We start from the raw sequence: 9,716 nt of genomic DNA on the forward strand, positions 1-9,716 counted from the left end.
CTATTGATCCTAGTGTACCAAGCATGGGATGCTTGCTTGAGACCATACAACGCTTGCTTGAGTCTGCACACATGAGAATCTCAATCAAAAGTCTCGAATCCTTTTGGTTGCTCGATATACACCTCCTCCTCAATAAATCCACTAAGGAATGTTGTTTTCACATCCATCTGGTGGATCTTCCATCCCATCTATGTAGCCAAAGCAAGGATTGATCTAATGGATGAATACCTTGCTACAAGAGAAATGGTCTCCTTATAGACAATCCCCTCAACCTGAGAGCATCGATTGGACACAAATTTGGCCTTCTACTTTTCTATGCTACCATGTGCTGCATGCTTCACTTTGAAGATCCATTTGAAATGCACAACTAATTTGTCTACAGGTCTTGGGACCACTTCCCAAACACTGTTGTTCGCAATGGATTTGTAATCCTCCACCATTGCATCAACCCGTACATGTTTCTCTACTTCTTCCTCGAAAGAGGATGGCTCAGTCTTTACTAGCTCAGCCATTAGAGCCATGTAGCCAGTGTACCAATCTGGTGACCTTCTCTACCTATGTTGATTTGAAGGAGCACTGTTACAGGGAAAAGTGTCTACTCAGAACTGCTTATCCCACTAAGGTGTGACAGCTGCCTTAGAAACAAACAGAGTAAAGCTACTTTCATTTTTCCTTTATAAAGTATAGATAGAGAGGAACAAAGAAGACCAACCTCTATCTTGCGCTAATCTCCTGGTTCGATTCCTCTCTTCCTTGATAGTCTTTCGCTACTTGTTCCCTTGCACGCCCAGCTTCACAGAGTACCTGTAAGATCACAGTAGCATAGCACTATACAAAGACATGGATCTATAATCATAAACAATCTAGGATCAGATGTAAATTGACCATACAAATGCAGCAAACATAAATGACACAAGAGTATGGAGGAAAACTTGAATATCTTTTATTGATAAACAAGAAAAAGCCAAGAGGAGTTACAAACAATTGTTCTGACCCAGCATCAACCTCTCAGCAAGGAAGCCCCTCTTCACCTCATGCAAAGCTTAGATCACCCAACAATCTGATGTTTGTCTCAAGAAACCAACAGCAATTCCTTACAATATGCAAAATTCCAGCCCCCTGGATCTCTGGGATGAGGGATCCATATATAGATATCTGTAAGGGAGATGAGTCAGATTATGATTTGATTAGTGTCTTCCCTCTGATAGTTCTTGCTTCCACTTGGAGATTGATGATCTCTTACTCATTCTTGGTCGAATTCAGAGAGGCAAGTGTCACAGGAGAAGTTTCTGGAAGCTTCCATTGCCTCTCCACCTCGCGGAATGACACTGCCATTTGTCATTTCTCGCCCATCGCACCCCATAGAAGGGATTTTTGAATTGCAACGCACCTACATAGTGTATTTAGGTGAGATGCAACGCACCTGGTCTGTGGAGCAGCTGAAATGATCCTATTTTGACCAATTCTGAGCAATTTTTCATGGAGAACTTCTGGGAGAAGCTGTAATCAGATGACCTTGTTCCTTTAGGGGTTAGAACAACACTTTTAGGGACTTAGGAGCCCTTGGTTTATGGACATTTCATGCTTGGGGTTGTAGGGCCCAAAAATGTCTATAACAGTTGCCCCCTAAAGCATGAGGTCATTAATCTTTTGATGTCGGGTGAAATGCTTTATTATGAGGATTTGAAGTTCTTTCAAGCTGGGAGGAGACCTGTAATAAGATACAATACAATACATTATCTTCATAATATTTTCATGATCTAGCTGAGGCGGGCATTCCCATGCTCAGCTTTATAAATTCATTTTCATGTACATAAGACAGACAATCGTCTGAGTGTAGACTGATGATTCTGATAGAGCCATCATCCCTTTGATTGGATGATTATCTATGCAGCAATGATGTACATTTGATGTCTTTATTTTCCTGAATATATATCGCAGCCCGAATGGATGAAACTAGATCCGGGGTCTTCAATCTCGTTCGATCTTCACTCGAAGTACAAGTCTATCCATGTGAGAGATGTTCTAAAGTCGAACATGGAAAGACATCACTTGATTACCAACCAATAATATAAGTTGTTAACAAGCGCGAGAGGAATCACTGATAATGATAATGACCCTCAAGGTACTGCAGTACAATTCACGTGACGTGAATAAAGGACTTGGCGTCGATCACCATGCAAAATCTTTCGATCGAAGGTCATTGATGTAAACCTGTCGCCAGAAGTGAGAAACTTGCCATTGAGGCATGCAAGCTTCAAAGTACTGAATGGGGTGTTCCTAGATCAACTTCTTGGATAATGAGCTGATGTCGACAAGAAGTGATCCATCATAAGAGGGCCTTAATGAATCCCACATCAATGACACGGAACAGAGCAAATGATTTTAATGGAGGTGAAAACGATCTGGTGATATAAGGTTCAGGGTGGCGGTCATGAAAGAATGGAGTATAAATGTATTGTAGTGGGTGAGACACAGGTGAATTCTCTGAATGACTTCTCATGAACATATCGGCAACACTGACGTGATGGATTGGTAGCATTAACCCCAAATGTGGATGGTATGATGGGACCATGGTGATGTGACCGGTGAATGAAACAACCCAACCCGACTTGGATGCGGAGTGAAAGTGTCATGTTCAAGAGCGACTTGCTACCAACAAAGTTTCCTCAAGTTTTCTTCCCAATTTTTCCCCAGTCATTGCTGACCAGTACCTCTTTATTTTTATCAAGCTTGAGGAGGATAACATATGCTTGTTCTATAATTTTCCCTTTGGGCAAACCCATCGCTATGTTTTAACGAGCCTAGCGATAGTGAAACTCGTTCTCGTCTATAGACAAGTTTGTCGCTATTAAAATTTTAACGAGTTTAACGACAAAGATAACTCGGTCCTTTTCAATTTTAGAGAGTCTGAAAAGGAAAGTAAAGGAAACTCCAAAATTCCTTTTTCGTCACCTAATCCCTTAAGTCCGAAAAAGTATAAAACAATACAGAAGGGATGAATTTTCGATACTTTTAACGAGCCGAACAAAAAAAGCGCTCGATCTTTTTATGTAATAATCCCTCAGGTCCAAAAAGATTAAAATTTAGAGGAGGGATAGCACTTCCAGTCCCTTTAATGAGCTGGAGAGGCCAATGGCTCAGCAATCTTTTCATATTTTACGACTCAATTGAAAAGAGCTTAAAGGAGACTCGTCTTCTGAGGAACGAGTGATAAAATGGGTAGCAACTGATTCTAGGTAAGGTTTGGAATTTTCCAATCATGACAGTGTTACAAGGGTGGCTAACATGATCACTCTTCGCAGTTGTTCCTCAAAATGGGTAAACAATCAAATGGAGGTGAATGATCGACCAATTCAAAAGTGGAGGTGACGGTGCAAACACGACCAAGGCTTTAACGGCTGAAGTATTACATTCACGATAGTTATTTACCGGAAATTGGTTCATTTTTTAATGATCTTAAACTCTGGGGGAACATGTGCTCATTGCTTATGTTTATTTTTTAACGAGCATGAAGTCCGCACTAAAACTGCTCGATTAATCCAGTCGTGTGATAAGAATGTCTCATATATAAAAACGGAAACTTTTAGAGTATTGCCCCACATCCTTTCTTTATGCAAGTTAGGAAACGACCAATCCTACGAGTTTAAAGGGTTAGAGGACCTACAAATTTAAAAAAAAAAATAGTCGCTCTTCGCTTGCATGCCAAAAGGTTCGCATGCCCCCAGGTCTAAAACAGAGTTTCAACTGAGAGAGGTCTACCTCTTACAGGTTACCAAAGATTGTTCTATTTACGACGTAAACAAAACACTTCTTCGACGATGTTTCTCTAAATAAACAAAGGCGAGTGGCGATGCTTGCCAACCCACATAACTTTGACAAGAGAATCTTATTCCAGTTCAACTCCCTCTTCCATTCTCGGACGGGAGTACGGAGGTCATATACTCTCGCGAAAACCTACCCTATACCTAAGGAATTCCTACCGAAGCAGACCAGGATGCATGCCCCCTGGGTTTCAGTCATGTCCCTCGAATTACTCGCACTCATCGGGCAGACGGACTGGAGGTTGAGACATTTCTTGCGTGAAAAGACCATTTAGGGATGGTATATGACTATTTGCTCTGTGTGATCCGGGAAATGAAATCTGGTCTACGAGCTTGACCACTCTTCCTTCGTGCGGAAAACACATTACTCTAAAGAGTGAGGAGACAATCGCTCCCATGCAATAAATATAGTCTCGTCCAAGGAGTAGATTATAATCCAGAGGTCCTTGAACTACCATTACGTTCATTTGAACGGTTTTCCTTCTCAATGTTATTGGTACATTGGGAAGGATCCCTAATGGTCGACTGGTTCCTTTATCAAAGCCTGTTAGATTTCTCATCTCAGGCAAAAGCGATGGCGAACCAAGCGCTTTCCAAGCAGTTGAGGAAAGGATACTCACAGAAGCCCCTTCATCTATGATGGTACTGGCCATAACCATTCTATATATTTGAACAATGATTCAGAATGGTATACTTGCTGGTAAACGGGGTCTGCCTAGTTGATTCCAATCAAAGGAGACAACTAGGTTGCTTGGAGGTGGGACCGAATAGATAGCCGGGTATGGCTCTGACGAACTTCCTTCCTGCAGTAAAGGAATGGGTAAATTGCCCTCATGTTCAATGGAGTCTGTGCTTACGAAAAGAATTTGGATGGTGTCATCCTTGTTCTCTTCGGTGACTGTATCATCTGAAGATGGAACCTCTAAAGGCAAGACCGGGTCAACTGCCGCCTCGACCTTTTGACTTTCGTCTGGTATGGGTTCAGATGGTTTGTCTTCAATGATAGATGCTTCAGCTGACCACCTGAGTGGGCCAACCGTATTTTCAACTAGTGACGGACACGGCAAGAGTTTTTTATATCCAGGAGGAAGTCGTAACGGTGAAACCGGACGATCGTCCAAAACTCTTTTAGCCTCGTTTAAGAAGGGACAACGGTGGACGGCATGATCGCCTTCGCACAGTTTACAAGGAAATCTATATTTTCCTTTTTGTCATGGGGCTTCACTTTCACTAGTCGACGGTGTGTTTTCAACATGATCATCAGAGGTTGACGACACCGGGTTGTGCAAACAAGTAGACCAGTCCCTTAAGATCCGAGGGATGCAAGGACAATCTCTATGATAATGGTCTCCTTTGCAAATGACACATAGCAATTTAGGCTTGGTCGGTGCAGTGTGTGGATTTTCGCTAGATGACGCTCGTTTGCCCCCATTCGCTTTTGGCTCCTTCTTCTTCTTCTCTTTCTTCTTCTTTTCCTTCTTCTTCTCAAGTACTTGACTTTTGGCTTTACCAGCCCCATCAAGCGAAGAAGAAGGAGGAGAGGAAGAATTGAAGTAGAAGGTTGGTGGGTAACTCTGGAATCGTCTAGTTGCTGACTCGATTGTTCAGGAATTGCGGTGTTCTGAACGACAGAGGTTGAGAAGAGCCATACAGGCAAGCCGATTATCAGTCCTGGAAGCGACAATGTGGCCATATGAGGTGCACCAACATCTCCCCAAGAGGAGAAGGGACTAGGATTTCCTCCAAGGGGAATTCCTTGGTTGGTGGATTCCATTTTCTCAACCCAAGATCAACGTAGGAAAGGGTGATGAATATTCTGTTTAAAATAAATTTTAGATGCTTTGACACAACTTGTTTTTTCAATTTTTAAGAGTCGAGAAAAAACAAAAGATGACTCTAGTCTCCTTCGATTTTTAATGAGCCTAAAGTGACAAGTGCTCAGATGGACCTTTTCTGTTAAAGAGTCTGAAAAGGAATGAAAGGGACTGCTCTGGAAATCTAGGTAGAGGGATTACCAAACCAATCGCAAAACTGCAGAATACTTTTTACAGTACGGCAGTCAATCTTCCCGAATGCTGTGTTCAGTGCATTGTGATCGATAGGGCGACAGACACGGCTTCCTATGGATAAAGGATTAAACCTATTATGGTCTCCCAAAATATACTCGACGGTACGTGGGAGCACAAGTCCGTACTGGCACTTATCGTCTCAAAGTGGAGGAATCACCCAACCATCAGTGAGAACAACAGTTACCAGGCTTTACGACGCCGGAATATGTCTCTAGCCTAGACTTCTAAATGTTGTGCGTTAGGTTCCAAAGCGTTGTTAGATTCATTGAATTTATTTTATAGTTGATCTTGTTTATGAAGTTTGCCTTTTAGGTTCACCGCGAGATGTAGATGTAATTCCTAAAATGCAATCTAATATGATAAACAATCTTTTTATCTTCTTTGTGCAATGAAAATCCTAGCTACTAAGGAAAGAAAGACATAATTCTTTCACAAAGAGCAAAGAGCACACTCTAAATGCACTTTCCTAAATCAAACCAATCAGACTGTCTAAATGCAAATGCACATGCATGTATTTGTTTTCGACTTTCTTAGTATATGAATGATAAGAAGAAAGTTGATGCACAAATCTGAATTTCTTTTCAAGCGACAAATATCAACAAGTTTCTTTTCGAAATAAAAAATGGAGACGATCACAACACCTTACGATTTTGAAATGAATACTTGTTTTGACACTAGAAAAATTACAAATTCAGACCAAAAACAATAGTAACAGGATAATCGACTATCAACAGCAATCAAACTCTTTCCTATGATTGAAATCGACACTTGCGACAGTTTCAAATCAAAAGACGACAGTACGATTATGTTACTTTTGCAAAGGAGAACTGAAAATGACTCAGCAAACACACAAAAACATTTACAGTTCTTTTGTACAAAGGAGGCGGCATAACAGAAAGGAAAAGGGGTTTCAAACAGACATATACTGATCACAGGCAGCAAAATTCAGGAATAGAACTGGAAAGAATGAATCACAGAAACCAATTTTGCACAAAGCCTAGTCTAATCAGCGCACCTGTAACACAGGGAATTTGAAATGTAGCGCACCTTTTACACTCAGGAAGTGCGTTGAATTTCAGATTCTCAGAACAGTACCTGCGCTGGGCCAGAAACGAGACTTTTTTTGGGTTCCGGGTCACAGTTTGTAGTTCAGTTCATGGGTTTTGGCCGAGAAAAAGGTAATCAGTAATTCAACAATCAGGGGTAGATCTAAGGAGGATCTAAGAGCTATCACAAGGGCAATCAGAGAGTTTGTGAATCAGTTGTTTAAATCATAAACAGGTCCCGTAGATGGACTAAAGTGGCATTTATCTACTTTGCATTTGCTATGGCAAATGCAGTTCAAATGCTACCTGTAAGTTTATGAAATAGATAACAAGGAAGATAAACAAACAAACTAATTCGTCCCCAGCGGAGTCGCCATTTTGTTACAGGGAAAAGTGTCTACTCAGAACTGCTTATCCCACTAAGGTGTGATAGCTGCCTTAGAAACAAATAGAGTAAAGCTACTTTCATTTTTCCTTTATAAAGTATAGATAGAGAGGAACAAAGAAGACCAACCTCTGTCTTGCGCTAATCTCCTGGTTCGATTCCTCTCTTCCTTGATAGTCTTTCGCTACTTGTTCCCTTGCACGCCCAGCTTCACAGAGTACCTGTAAGATCACAGTAGCATAGCACTATACAAAGACATGGATCTATAATCATAAACAATCTAGGATCAGATGTAAATTGACCATACAAATGCAGCAAACATAAATGACACAAGAGTATGGAGGAAAACTTGAATAGCTTTTATTGATAAACAAGAAAAAGCCAAGAGGAGTTACAACCAGTTGTTCTGACCCAACATCAACCTCTCAGCAAGGAAGCCCCTCTTCACCTCATGCAAAGCTTAGATCACCCAACAATTTGATGTTTGTCTCAAGAAACCAACAACAATTCCTTACAATATGCAAAATTCCAGCCCCCTGGATCTCTGGGATGAGGGATCCATATATAGATATCTGTAAGGGAGATGAGTCAGCTTATGATTTGATTAGTGCCTTCCCTCTGATAGTTCTTGCTTCCACTTGGAGATTGATGATCTCTTACTCATCCTTGGTCGAATTCAGAGAGGCAAATGTCACAGGAGAAGTTTCTGGAAGCTTCCATTGCCTCTCCACCTCGCGGAATGACACTGCCATTTGTCATTTCTCGCCCATCGCACCCCATAGAAGGGCTTTTTGAATTGCAACACACCTACACAGTGTATTTAGGTGAGATGCAACGCACCTGGCCTGTGGAGCAGCTGAAATGATCCTGTTTTGACCAATTCTGAGTAGTTTTTCATGGAGAACTTCTGGGAGAAGCTGTAATCAGTTGACCTTGTTCCTTTAGGGGTTAGAAAAAAACTTTTAGGGACTTAGGAGCCCTTGGTTTATGGAAATTTCATGCTTGGGGTTGTAGGGCCCAAAAATGTCTATAACAAGCACTCACATTCTCCCTCACATCCTTCACAAGTCTCTCAACTTCCCTGGTTCTCTTCCTACCTTCTCTGAATGGTTTTTATTGAGTGGTTATCTCCACTCTTTGCTCCTCAACTTGGGGTTGTCCACAACATCCTAAGGTTCCTCCTTTGGAGCTAAAAGATCCTCTTCTAGTGGGATTTGAAGTTTTCTCTCAAGAGAGCACTGCATGGCTTTGTCTTCATCAAATTTTACATCCATTTGCCCAAATTTCATTCTAAGTGATGGAAAATCCACATGGTAGTTGTGGGAAGTTCTTTTGTAACCCATAAATACCGTCAACTCTATTGTCAGCTCTATCTTCTTCTCTGATTCTTTGGAGACATGGCAGTAGACAGAGGCTCCAAAAATCTGAAGTGTGACACATCCAGCTTCCTCCCTGAGAAATCCTCCTTGGGTGTGATCATGCCAAGAATCCGATGAGGACTCCTTTTCTACAAATAGAGCACTATGTTGCATGCTTCAGCCCACAAGTGTAGAGGTAGGATTTGGTCATGAATGCAACATCACCCATGTTGCTCCCACAATTCTACGGTTCTTCCTCTCAGCCACCCCATTTTGCTATGGGTTGTGGGCTGTTGTTAACTCTTGTCGAATGTCTTCTTTTGAATATAAATTTTTAGACTCATTCGACACGTACCCACCTCCATTATCGCTCATGAGAGCCTTCACCTTCTTGCCTATTTCTTTCTCCACTAGTGCCTTGAACTCTAAGAACTTGGAGAAAGTCTCATCCTTCTTTTGCATGAAGAAGTTCCAACACTTTCGCGAGATGTCATCAATAAAGGTGACAAAATAATTGTGCCAAGTAGTGGAGGTTGTCAATAAAGGTCCACAGACATCAAAGTGGATCCTTTTAAAGACTACATGTGCTCTATTATCCCGATCATGGAAAGTGGCTTTTGTGTACTTCCCCAAGGTACATCCTTTGCATGTATCATGTTGCTCTAGTGCTCCTTTGTGGAGGCCTATGGTTCTCTACTGCATGATCCTCAAAGAATCATGATACAAATGAGCATGTCTTCTATACCAAAGTTCATTGACGTCACGACTCTACACCTTCTCCGCATTTGTGCTTAATGCAACACAATCCTTGACATCTAGCTTGTATATTTTCTTCACATGAAACTCGATTTGCTTCACCTGTCCCGTGGCTATGTGTCTTAGGAATACCTTTCCTTTGTTGAATATCACATCACAACCACAGTATTCTAAAACTGCAACGGAGACAAGATTCTTCCTTAGACTCGGAAAAACATCACATCCTTGGGTTTGAGAGGGGAGTTTGAATCCCTCTAAAAGGTGAATCTATCAATCCC

Source organism: Pinus tabuliformis, chromosome J (assembly GCF_031772625.1).
Source record: "Pinus tabuliformis cultivar Carrire ecotype Pingquan chromosome J, CPIR1, whole genome shotgun sequence".
In the NCBI taxonomy this organism is placed as follows: domain Eukaryota; kingdom Viridiplantae; phylum Streptophyta; class Pinopsida; order Pinales; family Pinaceae; genus Pinus; species Pinus tabuliformis.